Raw genomic sequence first — 24,441 nt, 5'->3', positions numbered from 1 at the left:
CAATTTTGGTGTTTAAGCCTCTCCTTACTAGTATAGTTGACCGAGCCAGTGGTTCTAGGTGTGCTGAAACTGTATCAAAGACCACACCCTGGTCAAAGCTGGGAACATAGATATTTGCCAGCACCATTTCTACCCCATCCAATTTTCCAGTTAAAATAACAAAAACACCCTTCCAATAAAATATCTTACTTCACCTTTTAGCATTCATTTTCATATTTTTTCTTAATTGGTGGGATTGTTGATTGGGGCAATGCTCGGTTCTAGAGTTTTTTTTAGCTGTTCCCATTCATTTGTGGCATTGTATTTTGTTCATTTACAGTGAGGACCTCTAACGTGGCATTCGCTCTCTGCACAGAGTTGCATTACTTGGCTGTCTAGTTTTCCAGCCCTCTGAGCATGTGCAGAGATCTGGGCCACTTTAAAAACAGGTGTATAAACAGATGTAAGGACCATTGGCTGTGTCTACCCGGACTTCCACAACAATCTCTGAAAAGCTGGAACTTAAGAATTGTTTGGACTTCCAGACCTCTGAAGGACCAGGACCAATCACCTAAGTCAATCCACCCAATGTTTTGCCTTGAGGGCTAGGAAATCAAGTTGGTCCCACTCAGAACTTCTCTGCAGCAGCTATTCCATTTCAATGGATCCTTGTCAAGAAGGTATCCGGCCTTGTAGAACTCGTCATTGGACACATCCTGCAGCATTGCGCCACTGGAGGAATCCAAACTGCAAAATAGAGACATAGGCACAGATTTACCAAGAGTTTACATCAGGTTTGTGTTACTTTTTTAACGCAAACCCGTCGCAAAGTCTAGGGGTGAGATTTACAATCCTGCTCAAATTGAAATTAGTGTTGGATTGTGAACCAATGCAGCACAGTGCACTGCCATGCGTTACTTTGCATCAATGGGTATTCCATTGGTGTTGCATGGGTGTTCCTAGGGTTTTGACGCAAATCCCTGACTACAAAGGTTTGCAAACATGTTTTTGTGCCAAAATCTTTGGCCTCCTAAGGCAGGTAAAATGAGGAGAAATGTTTTAATTTCTCCTAGTTTTCCCTCTTTGCATGTGGTCTGCATTTTCTGGACACGAACAATGAGCGGAATGCCTTTAAGTATAGTTTTTGTACTATTAACGTTGGAGAGGGATCCCTGCATGTCAGAGTTTGATGCCATGACTAAGGAAGGTTTGAGCACTCTGCTGTCTGCCCTTAAATCTGTTTTGTCGTCTGACCCATGATTCCCCAGTTACTGGCAATGGCTATGGACCTTGAGGACCCTTTCTTTGTGGACACCTGTAATAGGTACATTACTAATGCTGAGGTTCTGGCTTTCTGAAATCAAGTGTTTAATGTCCCTCTTCCTAAGAAATCCTTGATAGATTTTAGTGCTTTTTCCAACTTGAGATCCATTTCTCTTCTGTCCCTTCAAGCCGAGTTAATGGAAAAACTTGCCAACTAAGTTTTCTGCTTAAGAAACAGGGGCTGCCCTTAAAAAGAGAACACCTAGAATGTGGGGCATTTACTGGACAAGCAACATAGATTCCACATGAAAAAAGTTTTGTTCTTTTATGAAATGAGACATAAGAGAAGATTCAATGAATGGAAGGTTTGAACATTTCAAATGCAATTAATGGAGTAGAGAGATACATAAACAAGTATCCAACATTTTACTACTTTATAAAACGCAAAGTGCTTGTGAGTGTTCACACAGTAATAAATGATGAACAAATAAAAAGGTGTGTACAAAAGTAAAACAAGCAAAGGAACCAAAAGAATTGATAATCGATGCTGCTTAATGTCCTTTCAATTATCCGTCCATCTATGGATACAACCACACGGGTTCCATTTGCCCTTCATATCAACTACTTTTAAACCCCAATCAAGTCATGGGTCATAATCAAGACTCCCCCCCCCCCCCCCCCCGACGTTCAAATAGATATGATGCGGGTGGCCCAGGCCCTTATTCGAATACAAAATGGCCAACCCATGTGTCTTAGAAAAAAGACTTGGGAAGACGAACTTGCGAAAAAATATTTACAAAAATGGAAAAGGTACTGGATTTAAAAAGTAGGTTTGCAAAATAACTAAGGTCCTAATTATGATGTCGGTCGGACAATCGTTCGATCGTCATTATAGCGGGAAAGGGACCGCCGGACAAGGAGTCGGTGGTCACGCTTCCACTATTATGATGCAACTGCATCCATGGTGGTCGCAAAGTGTATATTTCTATTGATGTGTGCGCTGCGGATTGCAGCACCAGCATAAATAGAAAATATATACATTTAAAACATCCATGCGCCGTGTGGCCCGCACTATGCGGTGCCTATGGCATAGTGCAGGAATGTTTAGGGAGCACCATAGGACCCCCCTACCCCCATAGCAGAGGCGGAGGAGGAACAGGGGCCCTGCTAGGGGTCCCCAAAGTCTGTTTCCGTCTACCTTTCTATGGTGGGCAGACCACCATACAAAGGCAGGCCAAAAGGGACATTGTAATCCCTGCGGCAGTGCCTGAGACGACCCCTCCGCATGCTGCCTCTGACTGTTCTATCCTATTGCGGTGGGCGGAATGCAGGCGCAGATATCAGTCAGATGCAATCCGATAAACATCATAATAGGGCCCTAAGTAGTAAAAAAACTATATGGAAAAAAAGGCCAGTCATGAGTCACCAGCACACAAAACAGTTTTATGTGATTTCTTAGGGTCTCATTTTGATGTCGGTCACATGCCTCGAAAAATCATAACAATTTTACTAAACCTGCAGGTCTAGTGAATTAAATAATCTACTCAACCTATTTGTAATGCTCTTTACCCATAAACAGGTTTCAAATGGTGTGATCGTGGGCAAATGATTTCATTCATTGAGCTGCCATTTTCTTCATTATCACATATGAGAGCATACTCTGATGTGTGACTTCAGCATGTCTGCTGTGCAAAATACTCTTTTGTTTGATTTCATAGACTAAAGTTTCTTTCCATATTTAATACAAATCTAGCCACATATAGGATACACATGACCCCCTGACTTGCCTCTTAGTTCATTAACAGCATTTTCATCAGGACAGGTTCAGGAATGTTTCTGAAATCATGTTTAAAAACTATCATGTTTAATAAATACATAACTAAAGCATAAAGTGGTAGCACACTGTCATTTGTAATCAGTATATTTTACATCGACTTGGCCACAAACTTTCCCACTGACATGAAGCTTTACAGAGAATACTACATAGTATACAAACAATAATGTTTGGAAATAGAGTTTCTGCAAATATGTGTCATTTGCACATCGCCAAGTAAAGTGTTCTGGTTTGTTTTGCTCCTATTGAACTCTGTTTGCATCATACAGCTTAGTTACAAAAAATGTGTTTTTGTAATTCTGGATATATTTTGAAATATTTGAAATATTAATTTACAGGCTATTTATTTAAATGTTATGTGTTAGAGAAAAATAACTGACATCTTCAGACAACTCACTTGACAAAAACCTCTAACTCTAGTAAGAGAGACAAGCGTTTAGCTTTGTAAATATAAAAGCGGGCGGCGTGCTGCAAAACAAAGCGCGGCGCTCGTGTTGTAAACATAAAAGCAGGTGTTGTGCTGAAACACAAAGTGAGGCGCCCTGCACAAGAAAGTAAATGCATGAATATCAACTTACATTACATACGCAATGCAAACCAGACTATCTAACCGCAAGGCTACTCGTCCAGTCTTCTCCATTCTTAGAAATAGGGGACACATGTAGATTTCTACATTTATCACAAATAAAAGCATAGACATTGTGGACTACATCTGGATTAGACAAACCTTGGAGTAAGTTTGAGCATGTTGGAAGGAGATGCACAATTTCACAGGAAGCAGCAACTTGTGGTAAAACATGGATGAGTGGAAGCTCTCAAACACACCAATGATGGACTACTGTGCCACAAGTGAGCAGGAAGGGCTCATTCACAATGTTCTGCACAACATACTCCTTACACAAGACTCAACACGGAATATACAAACACCACCTCTAGAGTCAGAGATAAAACACTGACTTGGACACTTCTGTTCATCATTTGTGAAATAGTAGACCAAGGGTGCCCAATACAAGTTCAGGGGGGGCAGCTCTATGCCACATTTTTGGAACTAAAGTATGAGTTTCTAAACAAGTCACATCTAATGTTGTGGTAGGTACAGGGCCTCCAATGGCTCGAGCTTTAGACACTAATGAAGTAGCTATTAGGGCTGAATTGCATGGAATAGTCCAAAAGAGGTTACACCTAAACACCTAAAAAGAAAGAATGAGGAATTGGTAGAATTATGCAGTATAAAACAAAAGAAAAAAGTATAGGAAAGAGAGAATGAAAGTAAAAAAAAGAACAAAAAAAAAACTGGGCAGTTGTTAAGTTACCAACCATAATCCACGCCACCTGCACACTGCTCCTCGCTTTACACATGGTGCCACTGAAGACTTTGTTGATGGCATCATTGAGGACATCACTCAAGAAAACATTACATTTAAAATGACATCGATGATAGGGAAAGAAAGAAAGGAAAGAGAAAGAAAGAAAATAAACGAGGGACAGTCTGGATGGAACAGATGGAAATATCAAAAGATGGAGGGCGAGAGAGACAGTAAAACAGAATAAGAAGGTGGTAGAATTAAGTGGGGAAAAAGAAAATGCAAGAAAAGGGAAAGAGAAAGAAAAAGAGGAAGGGCGAGGTGAGAGCCAGAGTGAGAACTGAGGGGTAGAATAAGAGAGCCAGGAAGGCTGAGAGTAGAGGAGAGGCAGAGAGAGAGTGTTGAGGATTATCATCGCTTTTCCTAGTATTTTAGTGCCTTTCAATGAAACAAGCTTTTGAATAAACTACAAAATAACAAGAAAACAATTCAATGCACGAAATACTTAACCACGAAGGGTGGTATAAAATCAAGGGGCATATTATCAAACCCATTATCGCTGCGCTATCGGCACTTTTCTGCCGCTAACGCGGTAATATCATTATCACATTATTAGCAAGCTGCAGCGAACCGGCCTTAGCGCGAGTTTTTTGGCGATAGCGGCTCGTTTTTTTAACGCCAAGCATGTCAGCGATATTTATCGCTAATGATATGCAAAGTAGGCATTCCCGTGCAAAAATGCACAAAAACACCACTACACCATATTATCAAGGGGCTCCTTGAAATTCTGTAGAGCCAAAAAACTGGTTCTAATTGCAGTTAGAGACAGTTACTTAAGACCAGAAAATAACTGGTCTCAAAAATGGTGATAAAACGCCAAAAAGCAATGTTGCAGCGCTGCCCTGCTACAAAACTACAGTGCAGAAATGCACACAATCAATAAGATAGTGTGCATTCCTGTGCCACAGTCATGAAAAGTGTTGCTGCGCTGCGACAAGACAGCGTTGCAACACTTCTCACTACGTCCTTCTTGCAACAGCATGGGTGTGCTGTAATCAATGGACAGTGCTCCATGACGCAAGTAATGACAGATACGTCTCCTGCCTTTCAGAGTTTAGGGAGCCGCTTGCTTGAGCAGGTGGGTGCACGCAGACCTCTGCAGACACACTGACTCAGACACACAGCCTCACACACAGGCAGACGCCCGCAGGATCAGACGTGCGGAGGACAGAGCCTCCATCCACCAGGTCTTCGCCCTCTCTTTCAAGACCAGGGGCAGCCCTTCAGTGTCAGGGGTCACCCCCGGCCCTTGCAAGGAAATCCCCCTTTTTCAGAAAGGTACAACCTTTCTTTAGTCCTCTCTCATTTGTGCTGATTCAGCCCCTTCCACAAACTGCACCTGAACCAGGTGAGGGCAGCTTGGACAGTGGCTATCACCAGTGGTCGACTAGCATAAACAAGACGAGCAGCACATTGTAGAAGCACAGAAAACTAAAACCAAAAATACCTTTTCCCCAATGTGGCGGTGATGTCAGGAGATGCCTTGGAGGACTCAGAGGCACGGGGTGCTAGGAGCCGGCAGCCTCCAACTTAAAATGTTCAGCACAAATAGGGCCGCTCCCAGTTTAAAAACCAGGGTGCTAAAGTGTTAGTTAGTGAGTGCAGGCATCTCACAAAAAGTGAAGGACTAATCTCACACACCACCTGGTGTCATGCTTCATCATTGACCAGTCCTCGCCCTCTAGAAACTGAGTTTGGTAGAGGGCCGGCATACACCTCACCACAGGGATGCACTTCTAAGCTAAGTGGAGGCCCCTGTAAGCCGAAAGTGAAGTTAAAAAGCCATTATAGTTGCCAAATAAATGTTAATGTGAATGCCAGCTATTTGGTATTTAAAAACAAGTGAACGGTGTAATGGGGATTCTATTGTCCCCCCACCGTAGTGAATGTGGTCGACATGTTTCTGCCGGTTGACCCAGTTGGGTCCATGGCATTCATCAGGACCTATAGACTCCACTGTGATACGGCTTGTGTATTCAAGCCCTAGAGTAGGGATCAAGTGGCCCCATAGGAGGATGAGGTTGGAAGACCCCTTTAGTCCAACTTTCCACAAGGTGCGTCTCCCGTGTCTGCACCTAGGTGTGTACTCCTCACCTCCTCGTGCTACCATGGACAATTTTTTTTACAATCTGTAGTATATTTAAATAATGCAACTTCTACATCTATAATGTCCTACACGGCGATCGAGTCCAGAGAAGGGGTCGATGTCAGAACGTGTCAGTTCAAGTTGAATGTTTGCATGAACCAAATGTCCCTTAAGTTCCTACCCTTGTGCAAAAGGAAAACATTAAGGGGTCTATTAGCATGACGGTCGGAAAATCACTAAGACCACCATGGTAGCGGGAAAACACCGCCCGTCAGGACCGCGGGAAAACCGCCTGTCCAATTATTATGCTCCGCAGTGGAAATCCGACTGCGGCGGTCGGATAGCGGTGGTTAACATTGTGGCAGGCGGTGCTGCCAGCAGCACCGCCACGATGTCCAAACAAGCATGTCCTGCATGTCCCTGCACTGTGTTGCAGGCACTGCACAGTGCCTGCCACCTGGTACAGGGATATAATAGGGGTGTACCATGGGTACCCCCCAGTGCACCCACACCCCCCCCCAACACATTGGGGGTTCGCAGTGGATCCCCGGATACATTCTCCGCATGCCTTTCCATGGCGGTTCCACCGCCACGGAAACTGGCTACCGCCGGCATCATTATCGGGCCGGCGGTGCTTGGCCCTGATCCGCCACAATTGTAGCGGTCCAGCTCCACACGTCAGGCAAGCGGGCGGACAGCAACCGGCAGAAAAGTGGCGGGCGGAAAATCAAACCGCTGCGGTCGCGACCGCAATGCTAATCGGACCAGTGGTGTTCAGGGCTTCAATGGCAGGCGGATGTCTGCCGCCGGTCCGGTGGTTGCTACCACCCGCCCGGCGGAGGACATCTGCCCTCCATCCTTATGGACCCCTAAGGGTCTGGACAGGTGATCATATAGAGGTAATTAAAGACCAAGGGGCCCATTACGGTGTTGGTTGGGAAGCCTACGACCGCTAGTTGGAAGCTTTCTGACCACGGTCTGAGGCTTCCCAACCGACGCGTTTGGTTTGCGGTCCGACCACCGAATTACGATGCCGGCAGTCGGAGCTTAATCCGGCCGGTCATTCCGACGCGGCTCTGACAGGCTCTTGGAGTCATCCGGCCAGTCGGACCCGCACCTTAATCCTCTATGGACGGCGTTTCCGCAATCGGGATTACGATGTTGGTTTCCGACGGCCTTTCCGTGCAGGCCTTTCCGACATGAAAGGGCTGTTAGAAAGTGACTTTTGGGGCCCCTAGCAGGGCCCGCTTGCTTCCACAGCCCACAGTTGGTGGCCGGGGGTGCCTAGGACACCCCTATTTCTATATGTAAGCCTGTATTACGGCTGGTTCATGGCCGTATCACAAGCTCCCATAGAGAAATGGGAGTATGCGACAGAAAAGTGTTCGGTCGCATCATAATCAGGCAGTCAGAACAACCGACCAGAGGTCGGTCGGTCCCGAGATCACGACGGTGTTGGTCGGAGGCAACTCCTACGACATCTTAATCAGCCCCTTATTCTTTTAATGATTTTAGCTAGAGCATTAGTCATATTGCAAAAAGTGGTTAGACATACAATGCGGTCAATCTCTTTTTTTGGCTGTGGGAGTAAGTCGATGTTCTCTAGGGGAATGGCAAGCTCTTTTCATGGATCGTTTCATCAATGTGAATAAGTAACCTCACACCAGTTTTTTGTTACTGAGGATTTCTACTTCTCTAAAATAGTAATTTCTTCACCAACAGTTCCTACAAATACGTAGGAACCGGCCAAAGGGAAGTCCATCTCTGAGTGTCCGTGGGTGATTACTAATGTAATGAGTAGTGTGCTCTGTTTGGTCGGCTTCAGAAATAGCTTCGTACTTAGCAGGGCATCAACCGTTTAAAATGTCAGGTCATGAAAATCAATGGAGCTGCTATTATAAATGTAAGAAAATCTTATCTCAGGAGTGAGGGAGGTAATCCAAGTAACTAATTCAGACAGGGTTTTTTCTTTGCCTTGCTAGTTCATGAACATATCATCAAAAAAGTGCCCCCTGGCGAATATGTGTTTGATAAGGATTAGATGTTGAGTCATAAATGTAGTCACACTGAAAATTGTTCATAAACAATATGGCAAAATTGAGGGGCAAAAGAATCCTCCATAGAAGTCTCCTTAATCTGCAAGCGTTCAGTGAAAAATATTGCCACCCAAAATATCCCTATACCAAAATATTGTGACCAAAATATTGTTCTAAAAAATATTGTCATTGTATACTTATAATGGCAAGAACAAAAATATAGAGAAAATGAATATCATTGCATTAAATATCTTTTTTTTAAAATACATATAAATTAAAATATTAAATAGTAACAATAATTAAAAAAATAGATTTGATACATATTTTGACAAATATAACAAATAAACTTATTTGAAAGAAAAGTTAAACACATATAATAATTAATATATAATTTACATATATCTACTTAAAAACCAATAATTTTAAATTATAAATTCAATTTGTTCAAATAATATATAAATATAACAAATACATATATATACATATACCAATAGCATAACATTTTTTAAAAAACAACTCATTTTAATGAAAATAAGAAGTAAACAACATAAAATTCTTAAAATGTAATACATTTAATTAAAACATTAAAAACCTTATTGATTATGAATATTATAATTTTAAATAAACAAAATATAATAATATAAAATACATTATAAATACTAAATATACGATTCCCACTACAGTTTATACAAAAGTACACAAATTATTATAGTAAGTATGTAAAAAATGTACTACTTCCTCTTCAAACAGCGCAAAAGTAATAAAACTCGGTAAAATTTACAGTTCTCCCTCCAGTCAATGCAACAGTAGGGAAAGTGTGGGTTTGCAGAGGGGTAACATTTACTATTCCCACTCCAGACAATGGCACAGTAAGGAAAGTGTCAGATTGTGGAGGGGTAAAATTTACTATTCTCACTCCATTCAGCACAACAGTCGAGAAAGTGTTGGATTGCGGGGTGGGGGGTAAATGTAGTATTCCCACTCCAGTCAGTGAAACAGTAGGGAAAGTGTTGGATTGCAGAGGGGTAACATTTACTATTCCCATTCCAGTCAATGCAACATTAAAAACAAACAAATTATCTTCAAAAGAATAAAATGATTTTAAAAAAACACAGTAAATAAAGAAAAATATAAATATATAGAAGAAACATTCAAATATATTTAATATTAAAAACAAAAACAATAAAAACATTACAATGTTAAATACATATCACAATTAACTACAGATTTTATTAGAAATAATATAAAAAAATAATTTTCATACAAATAAATATTTTTATTTAAAAATTATTTCTTATTAAAAACATTTATTAAATAATTTTAATTTAGTTACCTCCCACCTTATGACCCCACAGCTCACAACCTGCACCTAAGATGTAACTTTAAAAAGCAAAAATATTTATTAAATAATTTTAATTTAGTTACTTCCCACCTTATGACCCCACAACTCACAACCTGCACCTAAAATGTAACTTTAAAAAGCAAATTATTTACACTATTAATATAAATATTTACAAACTAATTATCATTAATGAAATATTAGTTATTAATTAATTATAATTGAGTTACTTCCCACAACATACACACCCACAAAACACACAACACACTCCTAAAATGTAACAAAAAATTAATTACACAAATACCATAATTATCAATTTGATAATTAATATAAATTCACAATTAATGATTAGATACTTAAAATTAATTTACTTCCCACCCTATACCCTTACAAAACCCACAACCAACATCTGAAATAAAAAACATGTATTACACAATTAAAATAATTAATTGTTAATTAAATAATTGATATTATTTAACAACTAATTATTAATTAATTTAAATGAATTAACTACCCACTCTTTACCCTATACACCCCACAAAATACGCCTAAAAATATATACAATTAACATAATTAATAATCAATTATTTAATAACAACTTATTATTAATTAAACATAAATTACTTCACATCCTGTACTCACAACCCGCACATATAATCTGCATTAAAAAAATTAATAGCACAATTAACATCACTAATTATTAATAAAATAAATAATATTAATTAAAAAATAATATATGAATGTATTATAATTAAATTACTCCCCCCCCCTCTTTACCCCTATAAATCCACAACCTGCTACGACACTAAAATCACAAATTACAGTTATTAACTATTACAAAAAACAAATATATCAAAAAACATAAACAATAATGTATTAAAACATTTACATCATATGCATTTAAAATACATGCTAAAATACATTCCAATAATTAAAAAACAATATTATAACCAACTATATTTTTGTAAGCTATAATAATGACTTTGATATTACTTACCTTAAAATCAATATTCTTGACAACGATATACTTGCTGACCATATTTCCATATCACGATATTTTGGTATGACGATATTTTGGATTTGATATTTTGTCTGAATACCATCTGCAAGTAATATGTGCCATCAAACTCAAAGTAATTCTTCTTAAGGGCCACTTCAAGGAGAGGTTTGATGATCTTTGTGGGAACTTCAATAGGTTCAGAGCGAGTATCTAGAAGAATCAAAATTATTTTTATCCCTTCCTTTTGAAGTATGTTTGTATACAGGGATTCTATATCCATAAATACCAAAATGTCCTCGATCCCATCAAAACTGCAGTCTTCAATTTTAGTAATACATTCACTACTTTCCTTTAGATAGCTATGTGTGCTGGTGATGACATTCACTACTTTCCTTTAGATAGCTCTGTGTGCTGGTGATGATATCATTCAGGAAAAAATCTATGTATTTGCCAGTGTCTTCCAAGACAGAACCACTCGTAGAAAATGACTGGTATGCCTGGTGGATTGTCAGGATCCTTATGAATTTTAGGTAGCGTATAGAGTATTGGGGTACGTGGATATTTGGTATTCAGGAAATCAAATTTGTTCTTGCTGAGGAAGCCCTCTCCCGTAGTCATGGCAGTAATCTCCCTTATAGTTCTTTGGAGCTTTTGAAGCCAATTGGGTAACTGTGGGACATAATGATATCTATTATCTAATTGCCTGTAGATCTCTTATTTATTTTGTGCAAATATTGGATTACAGTGCCACTACCTGTTTCTTCGGGAGTTATCCCAATGTGATTATTTCTTTTGAGATCACCAAGAGCTTTTCATTCATCGAGGCTTAGCTTATAAGGGATATACTCATGGGTTTCCTTGAGCTTGGACATTTCTCTCAGTACTATATGTTCAAGTGCCAGTATCTCAGCCAGTATTTTAGAACTTGGTGGATCAAATGTAGATGGTGGTCTCAGATTAACACATTAAAGGCTTATTACGATGTCGGGCAGACAACCGTCACAGATACGGGTCTGACCGATCTCCTGTCATAGGTCCTGACCGCCTAATTACAATGCGATTGGACATGGGGGCCAATTACAATGTCGGGGGAAACTTTCCGCCCGACACCGACTTAGACGCACGGTCGGCAGTTTCGCCAGCTTGATTATGATGTGACTGAACATTATTTGTTCGGATTGTCCTTGTTTACTAAGGGAGCTTGTGTTCCACCCGACATCACAGGCTCCTATAGGGAAATGGGGCGTGTGTGTGTGAAACCCTGAATCCTGTGGCAGGCACCTCACGGTGCCTTAGGTACTCCCCTTGGCCCCCAACTGGAGGCCGCAGAATAAAGGGGCCTTTTGTGTCGGACAGGCCGACTCGGAAAGTCTGTTGGAAACCGACATCAAAATCGCGAGGTCGGAAACGCTGTCCATGGAGGTGTACAATGCGGTTTCGACCGACGCAAATTTTCCGAGAACCAGTCAGAACTGTTTCGGAATGACCGCGAGGTTTACCTTCCGACTGACAACATAATCACACGGTCAAAGAGATTCCGACTGTCAGGAGAAGGCTTTCCGCCTGACATCATAATCGGCCCAATGGTGCGGTCGCATGCTCACATTTCCCTATGGGAACATGCACTACAGCCGTAAACTGGCCATAGCACATGCTCCCATAGGGAAATGGAAGGTTGTGTTCATCCCTGCACTGCGTGGCAGTCACCTCAGGGTGCCTGCTGCCTACCACACGGTGCAGGGATCAAAAAGGGGGCACCTCTCGGCCCACAACTGGAGGCAGCAAACAGAAGGGGGTCCTGCTAGGGGCCCTCAAACTTGCTTTCTGACAGGATTTCCATGTCGGAAAGCCCAACATGGAAAGCCTGCTGGAAACCGAGCATTGTAATCCGGACAGCGTAAATCGCAGTCCATATGGATTACGGGCCGTCTCCGACTGGCCAACGGGCTCCTTGAGCCTGTCGGAATCCAGCCGGAATGACTGGCCGGTTTCACTTCCAACTGCCTAGATTGTAATTACAAAAAGAACAATTGATGGACAGAATGCAGAACAATGTCATACATTCACCCCAGTACAGAGATCTGGGCCTAAATCCATCGTTTTTTTGCTCACCATGCCATTCCAGTTTGAACCCAGCCATATGCAAATCAGTCTTGACCCTGTGCCTCATGGGAACAGTCCAGCTCGAACTGCCAAGCCAGGTCCTTCCTGGACTGGAAACAAGCATCCTAGAACCGGTTTCGGGGTTTCACCCCTCTTCAGCCAGGATAGCTTGATTCCAGTGGCATGAGAGCACGGGACTCACGTCTGAGCATACCCGTCCCACTCGGGGTGACAAATGCAAAAAGAACAATTGATGGACAGAATGCAGAACAATGTCATACATTCACCCCAGTACAGAGATCTGGGCCTAAATCTATTGTTTGTTTGCTCACCATGCCATTCCATGCCATTCCAGTTTGGACCCAGCCATATGCAAATCAGTCTTGATCCTGTGCCCAATGGGAACAGTCCAGCCCGGTGATGGATCAAACCCAGATCTGTTGACTGGGTGTGAGTGTTTGATTGGTTCTGATGCTCCGTCCATCACCACCCCCTTTTGTACCGCTTTGTTCGCCATAAGCTGGCAGGGTATGCTCAGACGTGAGTCCCTTGCTCACTTTGCCACTGGATTCAAGCAAGCCTGGCTGAAGACGGCTGAAATGCCAGAAACCGGTCCTAGGAAGCTTGTTTCCGGTCCAGGGAAGACATGGCTTGGCAGTTCGGGCTGGACTGTTCCCATGAGGCACAGGATCAGACTGATTTGCATATGGCCATGTCTGAACTGGGGTGGCAGAGTGGGCTTAAGAACGGTGATGGATCAAACCCAGATCTGTTGACTGGGTGTGAGTGTTTGATTGGTTCTGATGCTCCGTCCATCACCACCCCCTTTTGTACCGCTTTGTTCGCCATAAGTTGGCAGGGTATGCTCAGAGGTGAGTCCCTTGCTCACTTTGCCACTGGATTTAAGCAAGCCTGGCTGAAGACGGCTGAAATGCCAGAAACCGGTTCTAGGAAGCTTGTTTCCGGTCCAGGGAAGGCATGGCTTGGCAGTTCGGGCTGGACTGTTCCCATGAGGCACAGGGTCAGACTGATTTGCATATGGCCATGTCTGAACTGGGGTGGCAGAGTGGGCTAAAGAACGGTGATGGATTAAACCCAGATCTGTTGACTGGGTGTGAGTGTTTGATTGGTTCTGATGCTCCGTCCATCACCACCCCCTTTTGTACCGCTTTGTTCGCCATAAGTTGGCAGGGTATGCTCAGACGTGAGTCCCTTGCTCACTTTGCCACTGGATTCAAGCAAGCCTAGCTGAAGACGGCTGAAATGCCAGAAACCGGTCCTAGGAAGCTTGTTTCCGGCCCAGGGAAGGCATGGCTTGGCAGTTCGGGCTGGACTGTTCCCATGAGGCACAGGGTCAGACTGATTTGCATATGGCCATGTCTGAACTGGGGTGGCAGAGTGGGCTAAAGTACGGTGATGGATCAAACCCAGATCTGTTGACTGGGTGTGAGTGTTTGATTGGTTCTGATGCTCCGTCCATCACCACCCCCTTTTGGACTGCTTAGATTGTAATTAGGCGGTCGAAGTGAAACCGACGATCATGGTCGGAAAGCCTCCAAGCTAAGTTCGGAGGCTTTCCAACCGAGATTGTAACCGGCCCCTGAATGTGTGACCACTTTTTGCAATATGAGTAATGATCTAACCAAAATCATCAAAAAGAATTGGCCTTTAATCACCTCCATAAACCTCACTGACTAGATTCCAATTTTTTTATTTCAGAAGGGCAGGAAATTAAGGGATCATTTGCTTCATGCAGACATTCAACCTGAACTGACATGTTCTGACATTGGTCCCTTCTTAAGACTCAATCACTTTGTAGGACATTATAGATGTGGGTGTTGTATTATGGGGAACTATACTACTGATTGTAAAGAATTTGTCCATGGTAGCATCAAACAGACATTGAGTGACTACTCTTATTGCAATACTTACAATGTCATTATGCAATCTGGTGTCCATGTATCCTGATTTTCATAGGCCAGACCACTCAGAAAGTCAAGATCAGACTGTGCCAGTACCGTAGTCGCATCTGGTGTAAGATTGAAAACTGTCCTACCTATAGAAATGGAAAGTTTCAATTCTATTAAGGACTTGGAGGCGAGGATTATGGCTCCTTTCTTCACTTTATATTAACACAGCAGCCGTCATCAACAAGAAACAAAACTATTTTTCCCATGAACACTTAGGAAAAAACTGTAGTAAAAAATGTCTAATAAGGAACAGTCTTGCTAGCACCAATCAGGGGTCCAACATAGTCCTTCCTCACTGGCCCTTCTTCCTTTTTCTTCGCGCAAAGTCAGCCGTTGAATCACTTTCATGAATCCTGTTTATTTGCATCAGATCCTACAAAGACAAAGAGACATCGTCACCACCCTGGCCTCGTAACTACTAAAACCTGCAGACAAAGCAGAGAAAAGTAGTTATCGAGCAATACCATCAGAAAAAACGTCAACCAAGACAATTTTACAATTCAAGCAGTATTACTTACTCTTACCCTTATTAAGAGGGCGACCTTCATACTAAAATCTAGGGTGGGATAATCCTCGCCTCCGAGTCCTTCATAGAATTTAAACTTTCTGTGATGATAGCTAGGAAAGTTTTCATTCTATGTCAGGGCCGGAGGCGAGGATTATGCTAGTTTAAAGCTTGCTCACCACGAGATGTCCAGCACCGGCTTGAAGTAAAACCTTTTAAAGGTAGATTCCGAAGACCAATCGGCCGCGTTGAGGATATCCTCCAAACAGGCACCCAAGCCAAATGCCTTAGAGGGTATTGCACCTCAAGTCGAGTGGGCCCCAAAAATCCGCAGTTGAATTCCAGCTTCCTGCATTACCCATCTAACCCACCTAGCTATGGTGGGCGCACAAAATGCCTTAAAGGGCTTTGCAGTGCAATGAACAGCTGTCACTGCCCTGGTAGACAAGACTCTTCTGTCATCTCCTCATATGCCTTCAGGCACTGGACCACACACAATTTAGGAGAATCTGGGAATTCTGGATAAGTGATGACACTTGTGTGGCAATTTGTCCACCTATGGAGTGTGAACGTCACCCCGTTAGGAGAACAAATCCTGCCTGTGACGTCTAATGTCCTCACGTCGGAGACGCGGCGGCAAGATATGATGCAGAGCAACATCGCAAGCTTAGCAAAGAGTTCCTTCCGTGACAGAAAAGTATTAGGCTGCCAGGAGAGGAAAAGGTTAAGAACCTGGTTCACATCCCGAAGAACTGTGTGCCGTGGTTCTGGAGGTAAAGAAAGTCAAATACCTCCCAACAATCTGAAAACTAGGGGGTGTTCCCCGATCGGCACATCGTTTCGCCACAGAAATTGTTGACTGGAAGGTATTTATCGGTCTGTAAGCTAGGCCGCTAGAAGCCAGGTGTGCTAGGAAATTAAGGACGTGCACTACATCTGCATCCAAGGGATTAATCCAAGCGATTAAGACTCCATTGCACACACCAACGGGACTATCTGCCCCCTTGCCGATCTGTATCTTTTGATAGTACTGTCGGCCCACTCCTAGGACATGAAGATTTCATCTGTCTCCGAAAGGGCCAGGACCTCCCATTGTCCCCTGTAATCCACCACGCCATGAGCCACAACAAGCCCTCCTGAATCAGAGGAGTCCGATTTTTGTTGGGATTTAGGAGGAGAGTCGAAAACTGGGGGAGTAGGATTCGAGAATCCCAGGAAAGTTCCAGTAGAACTGGAAACCAAACTTGCAATCTCCAAAGGGGGATGACCGCTCCAATTCTGCCCGTTGCCTCCTGACCTGCGCTGAAGTCCTTGTGATCATTGCGGAGGCGGAGGCATACCCCTTCTTCTGGTTCCAGTCCTGGAGGAAAGCATCAGAGGCTACCGCTAGCGGGTCTGACCTCCAACTAAAGAACCGGGAAAGCTGGTGATCTAATCTAGAGGCGAACAGGTCCACTGAGAAAGGACCCCAACGATCTTGCAACTTCGCAAATACCTCCTGGTCTAGTCTCAAAAGACTGGAATCTTTGAAGTTGCAGGAACGAAAGTTGGCCACTCGGTTCTTCTGGCCGGGAAGGTAATCCACCGTGACAGAAACCTGATGCTCCAGGCAATACTGCCAAAAGCTTGCGGCAAAGTCTGAGAGAGCTTTGGAGCGGGTGCTCCCTAAGTGATTGATATAGCGGACCTCCAAACCGTTGTCCATTTTCAGAAGGACACATGACTTGATTGAATCCTTTGCCAACAACAAACTGCAAAGGTGCCTGCTAGAAGTTCCAAGCAATTGATATGTAACCGTCGTTCTTCAGGCGACCATAAACCTCCTGTGGAGACTGCGCCATAACTAGCGCCCCAACCTGCCCTGCTGGCATAGATTCTATGACCAAGTCTAGGGCCAATCCAAAAAACGACATTCCAGGCATTCATGTGGTCTAGTCACCACTGGATTTTCCTCTCGGGCTTCTTCTGAAAGAACCACCTTGTCGGAGTAGGGACACTCTCTGCGTAGATATGCTGCCTTCAGGCGCTGAAGGGCCCGATAGTGGAGAGCACCAGGAAAAATGGCCTGGAATGATGTGGAGAGGAGGTTCACTACCCAAGCCAGCTGCCAGAGAGACACCGGTTGTCGGAAGAGGGTGCACCTCAGCTCGTGCTGAATCTACGACAACTTCCTGGAGGGTAGACTCAGAGTGGATGAGGTGGAGCCTTTCACGAAACCTAAGAAGTTCAAACAATGGGGAGGCGATAAAAGCGACTTTTTCTCGTTCACCACAAAGCCTAGGCTCTGGAGGAGGTCCATTGCCATCTGAAGGTGGGAGGTCAGCTGGCGAGGGCACTGGTCCATCAGGAGCAGATCGTCCAGGTACACTATCATCCGTATACTTCGAGCCCTTAGGTATTCCACCACCGGTTTTGAGAACCTTGGTGAAGCACCAAGGGGCTGAGGAGAGGCCAATCAACAGAGAGGTAAACTTGAGGGTCTGTTGCCACCAAATGAACTGAAGGAACCGGCGGTGAGGCGGAAAGATCAGAGTGACCAAATAGGCATCCTTGAGATCTAGCCATACCATCAAGTCTAAGGGGCACAGGACATCTCTGAGGAGGTGAATACCCTCCATTTTGAAGTGGCGATAGATCAGCCACTCATTGAATTCGCTGAGGTTTATCACCGTGCCTTCGGCCCCCATTGGTCTTGTCGACCAGAAATATGTTGCTGACGAATCCCCGGGGATGCGGGTTGAGAGGGAAATAGCGCCTTTGGTGAGGAGGGACGTGACTTTCTCGTCCACCAGGGCGGCCTCTTTCTGAGAGAACTGAACGGGGTCTTACCCTTTGAGTGGGCTCGCCAAAGAACTCTATGCAAAAACCTTGTACTGTCTGAAGGACCCAAGCATCCCTGTGATGGAAGTCTAAATCTGGAAAAAACTCACCAGACGGCCCCCTACCTTTAACAGGGAAGAACGGAGAACATTCACTAGGACTTGCGGAGTTCACAGCTCCTCAGAATCCTTTGCCCCTGCCACGTCGACCTCTTGTGGGGTAGAAATTACCAAACCGGGACTGATCTTGGAACTGGCCTGCCTGGAGCCTTGTCCTCTTGGAGGATACTGATTGGATGGGCAGCAAGTCGAGGGGTCCCTACCTCGACCGTCCCCGTGGAAAACACTGGGGAAGACTTATTTAATGGAACTCAGGGTTTAATCAAGGGAGGTAAATGTATTTACAAATTTGCCAAGCTCTTTAACAAATGACTCTCCTAAAAGGCCTCCCTGGGCAATGGCACCCACCTCTGAGTCTGCGAGATCCCCCAACTTTGGGTCTACCTTAATTAAGAGAGGGCAACAGCGCTCTGTGGAAAGGGTGCAATTTGCATTGCCAAGGAATATACCAGCCCTTTCAGCGCACCCGAAAGTGTGTCTGGGGAGTTAAGGGGACCTGCAAGTTTGACCTCGGCCACGTCCAGAATTTTTGTGAGGGGACCCAGGGTATCCAGGAGCTTGTCCTGGCATGCCCTCCAAGACCAATCTATCCCCTTTTTGGGATCGTTGATGAACTTCTGGAGGAAGGTGGCCATGCGGGTGTCTATCCTGGGAGTAAAAGCCACTTTCCCCGAGAGAGAGAGAGAGGGGCAAGGACACTTGGCACGGAGGCAAATACGGGTCTCTATCTCCAGCTGTTGCCGAATGTGCCCTGCCACATACACTGCGACTTTGTCGGCTGGGGCTCACTCAGAAGAGCGGGGATGTATAATCTCATCCGGGTCAAGCATGTCCGAAGTACCAAGCAAGCACTGAGTGGCCTGGGAGAGGCGGGAGGGGAGCCATGGTCTAGAGGGGCAAGGCTTATTATCAGGATCCCCTGCATCGCTATCTGTGGCAGCAGCATCAGGGGTCGGGAACCCCTCATCCCCTACTGATAAGGGAGGTTGGCTGGCCTAGAAAGCCTGCTTGAGCCTGACAAAGGTGTCCAAGTCTACTCCAGATTCTCAAGAGTGTTTGGCGGGGACTGGCTCTTGATCTAGAATAGCTGGCGGAGGAGGAGCCCCCGGGAACTACAAAGGGGGAACATGAGCAGCTAGCTTTGCGCAGGCTGTGCTATCTGATGTGACAGTTGCTCCTCTAAAGAAGGCATAGCTTCCGAAACTGCTCTGTGGATAGATGCATCCACGGCATCGTAAAAGTCATCCTCCCAGAGGAGGTCAGCGAGGGGGTCCACCATCCCCTGGACGTCGTCCTCATACTCCATTATGGTAGAGTGCTAAGGAACCCTGGCACCTGGAGAGGGTACAACAGAGAGCTGGGTTTCAGCCTGCAGCATTAAAGGGCTCTTAGAGGAGCTTCAACTTGGGGCTGGGTGTCAGCTGAGTATTGTGTGTGAGGGACTCGCAGGTGGGGTCTAAGCCCTGGGACACTTCACCCTGGTGCAATGATTTAGGTGAGGGAGTGGCCGACCTGGGATCATGTCCCAATAGGCCTCAGAGGTCTAATAATACAGACCCAGTCAGGGCGTCAGGGAAAAGAGATTCCGACTCTGCTGCTGCGTGAGTTTCTTTTATGAAATTGGCAGCAGAGCATTCAAACTGCACTGGACAAACATAATTGGTCACGATCGGCAATACAGACCACAGCTAGTGTCTACCTCCGGTCGATATAGGCTCTAGACAATGGCGCAGAGGCCGAACCCCTCCGTGAGGAAATTCAATCCTGCGCACCGCCGTCTCGTGTCGCCTCCAGCGGACCATACAACAGGAGCCGCACTAAATCTGGCCGCGTAAGAGCGTCGAGCACTCCTGCAGTGTAGGTAACAAAGGCAGGGAAACGCTGCAGCCGATTAATAGCACCTAAAAGACGTGCAAAGTCGTGCAACAAAACAAAACCAAATCGCTAAACCATGTAATCACCAAATATCATTCGATAAGCAGAACATTGCTAAACAGTGAAAAGGTTGACTGAGCACAGCTGCGCAACAGCAAAGAAAGAGGGAGAAGGGCCAGTGAGGAAGGACTATGTTGGACCTCCGTGCCCCCTGATTGGTGCTAGCAGGACTGTTCCTTATTGGACATTTTTTTACTACAGTTTTTTCCCAAGTGTTCATGGGAAAAGTAGTTTTGTTTCTTGTTGATGATGGCTTCTGTGTTAAAATAAAGTGAAGAAAAAAGGCATAATCTTCGCCTCCGGTCCTGATATAGAATTTCATAGCCCCATTTATAAGTCACTTTATAAAACTCTGCCATATGGAAAATGACATTCGTTGGCAAGTGATTGAGATAGTGACAAAACCAAGATGGGCTGTTGATGTTCAAGCCTTGTAGAATAGAGCGAGCGTAATGTAGGTGGATCTTCAAATGTGATAGTATTATCAATAGACTTAAAGCCATGAAAGAATTTAGCCCCACTGCTTCAGTTTGATGAGCTACACTTCTTGAGGTATTGTACATGTACACTGATTGTGCCCTAACTGTCTGTAGATATTACATTTAATTCCCTTTTCCACAATGACTACAGACTTGTAGTACGTGCACTGACTGCAACTATATGTATCTGGACTTTGTAACAGCCCATTCGGACAGTGTACATGTATATTGGTTGTGACCTAACCGCCAGTAGATACTATGGGCCTGATTTAACAAGGGCTTGCGTTGGCCTTAAGGTGACGCAAGGGCAACACAGGTCCTTAAGGGAGATTTACTGTGACATGCCTTACATGACTCTGTGTGGCATAGTAAATCTGGGGTAACAGAAGTCAGCGCAAGATGCTGCCTTGCGTTACCATGCCCCGGGAAGGCATTCCAAGGGTGAACCATGTGTGTTTCCATGCATCCACCCATAGGGCCTCTTTTACAATATTTTGACACAGGGCAGCAAGCCTTCCTGCTGCACTGCCGTGCGTCAAAAGTAAAGGGAATGAATGCGCTGTACCTACAAGATATGGTGCTTCCCCGGCGCTGGCGCACAATTACCTCCCATGCACCAACGCAGGCACCCTTGCGCCATGGTGCAAGGGTGTTGGTGTTGTAAGGGTGATTGTTTTATGCAGGAAGGGACACCTTCCTGCAGAAAAAAAATCACAACAGGTGTTTTCCTCTTTCTATTTATGCTGCAGAATGCAGCACACATAGAAAAAGGGAAAAAAGGAGAAATAAAGGTATTTATTCTCATTGCGCCTGTAGGAATCTGATGCATTGCCAGGTTTACAGAACCTTGTAAATCTGGGATTGCGTCAGGTTGCATGGATGTTGCGTGGAAACACCCACAGCAACACCCAAGGAACGTCCCCTTTCACACAGTGTAATGCATGAAAAGGGCCATATTTACAAGGCCATAAAAGGCCACGCATAGTGGCTTTATGTGACCTTGTAAATGTGGGCAGGCACACACCGCCGCTGGTGCATCAAAAAAAGTGATGCCAGGGCAGCGCAATGGGCTTGTAAAAACGCCTCATAGTTTTTAATGCATTTCCAGATTTACTAACACTAGTAAACCTGGTAATGCGTTAAAATGATATGCCTTCCCAGGGGAGGTGTAATGAGGAGAAATACATTTATTTCTCATTGTTTTTTCCTCTTTCTACGTGTGCTACATTCTGCAGCACACATAAAACGGGGAAAAAGCCTCAGAGGATCGTTTTTGTACAGGGAGGTGTCCCTTCCTGCACAAAAACAGTCCTGGTCATAATGCAAGCACTTGGTAGCCGCAAGTGTGCCAGCACCGAGTGAGAGCAGGAATGCACCATATCTTAGTAGATATAGCACATTCCTTCCGTCTCAAATTGATGCTGCGCAGCGAGGTGTCTTGCTGCATTTTGTTGTGCCAAATATTAGTTAATCAGCCCCATTGTCTGGCTTCCTGTTTGTACAAACACTATTGTGTTATTGTACATTTAAATTGTGTGCGACTGAACCACGATCTGATACTATGGGACATATTTACAAGGAAATAGTGGAGCGTGGAGCTGTGGCAAATAGTGCTGCACCGCTATCCGTTATTTCCAAAACGCAGGGATGCACACAATTTACAAAAATGTGTTTCCCCTAGTGCTGATGCTAAAAATAGCTGCCTAGCGCCAACACAGACGCCCTTGCGCCATAGTGCAAGGGTGCCTTGTGTTGCAGGGAATGATTGTTTATGTGCAGGAAGGTGTCCTTTCCTGGCCATTAACAGTCAATAATGGTGATTTGCTACTTCTAATTGTGGTGCATTCTGCAACACACATAGAAGTAGTAAATCTCCATTATTTGATGTCTGTCTGTGTGCAGGAAAGGGCACTTTCCTGCACATAAATAATCATTAATTGTGTTTTACTCTTTCTATGTTTGCTGCAGAAAGCAGCACACATAGAAAAACGCAAAAACTAGGGAAAATAAAAAGTATTTCTCCTCGTTGCACCATTCTAACGCCTGCTATTGCATAGTGTTTGATTTTGTTTCTGCATCAGATTAACACATCCTTGTAAATCTGGGGCAGCAATGGGTGTTGCGGTGGAACGCCCACAGCAGCACCCACCCCCCTTTCACACCGATACCGCATGAAAGGGTAACATATTTACAAAGTGGTATTAAGCCACAAGCTTAACGTCACTTTGTAAATATGGTGCAGGGCATTGCACCACCGGAACGTCAGTAAAAGTAATGAAATCCCCTTGTAAATATGTCCCTATATCTAGTTTCCTTTTTGCGAAATGACTACACATTTCTATTCTGTGCAGTGACTGTAGGTGCATCATTAACTATATACATACGAACATATATTGTCATTATTTAAGATATGTTGTCCCCCAAGTGTCTTTAATAAGGAATGGATGACCATATCATTATATGTGTTATATTTATTGTCAACTGAACTAACTCTGGTTTGTTTAGCTGAATTCAATACTATGTCATCACATAAAACTGTTTTTTATGTCGGATGAGTCGTGACTTACCCATTTTTTTCACTTATATTTTTTGTAACTATTTCCAATATATTTTGAAAACTTTTTTTCTGAAGTCCAGTCCCTTTGTAAGTCCTTTTTCATAAGTTCTTTTTTTCCAAGTCTTTTTTCTGTTATCTTTTTATCCAAGATGTGCGCGTCTGACATTTTGTATTTGAATAGATGGACCCGGGCCTCTTGCATGCAATCTATTTGAACATCAGGACAGCGACTGCTGCAGCTGCTCCCGACGCTCCTTACCCATGTCTGGTTGATTCTTCAGCCACCACGTGGCAGGCACAATTCTGGCACCTCGCATATTCTATTGGAGGCTTCAAAGGTATGTTGATGTCTGGTTTCTTCGGAATGGATAGTCTGTTTTAGACTCGTCTTTATCCAGCCAGTTGTGACTCCATGTTGCCATTTTTGTCTTGACAGTGATTGATCCCCATTCCTGCAAGTTCTTACAAGCGGAAATCTTTTTTTCTGAGGTAGTCTTCCCTCACCGTATCACACAATTCAGTGGTGGGTTAACACATTTTTATACTGATTCCCTATTGATATTATTTTCCAGTTTACTCTTAGATTCTCATTGCTGTACCAGATATGATATCCCTTCAACATGTACTTTTAGTTTTTTGTTAGTACATGGCTTACAATATCATATGAATTTTAACAAGCCTGATGATGAACCATGATGCGATTAGGGTTAGAAACTTCTTTGAAATGAAGGACAAATGGAACCCATGTGATTGCACCACTGAAGGACGTGAAGCAGCATTGATTATCTATTCTGCTGGTTCCTTTGCTTAGACCACTTTCGTACACACCTTATTTGTTTGTCGTTTATCATTGTGTGAACACTCATGAGCACTGAGCACTTTATATAGCAGTAATATGTTAGATACTTGTAAATGTGCCTCTCTGCTTCAATAATTGTATTTTGAAAGTGTCAAATCTTCTATTCGTTGAATCTTCACATGCGTGTCTAATTTCATAAATGAAAAGAAAAGTTTTCACGTGGCACCTATGTTGCTTGTCCAACGCTCACTTG

General features: G+C 43.9%; 1 long non-coding RNA gene across 1 annotated transcript in view; it reads left to right on the top strand.

Annotated features, from left to right (window-relative positions):
• LOC146773101 (uncharacterized) overlaps window positions 1–23,721 on the top strand; it is a 131,418-nt gene extending 107,697 nt beyond the window's left edge. The window contains exon 3 of the long non-coding RNA XR_014972250.1: window positions 23,571–23,721. This is a non-coding gene — a long non-coding RNA (uncharacterized LOC146773101). The remainder of the gene's footprint in view (window positions 1–23,570) is intronic.
• The last annotated feature ends 720 nt before the right edge of the window (window positions 23,722–24,441 follow it).

Source organism: Triturus cristatus, chromosome 12 (genome assembly GCF_964204655.1).
Source record: "Triturus cristatus chromosome 12, aTriCri1.1, whole genome shotgun sequence".
In the NCBI taxonomy this organism is placed as follows: Eukaryota; Metazoa; Chordata; class Amphibia; order Caudata; family Salamandridae; genus Triturus; species Triturus cristatus.
This window is presented reverse-complemented; position numbering and strand designations above follow the sequence as displayed.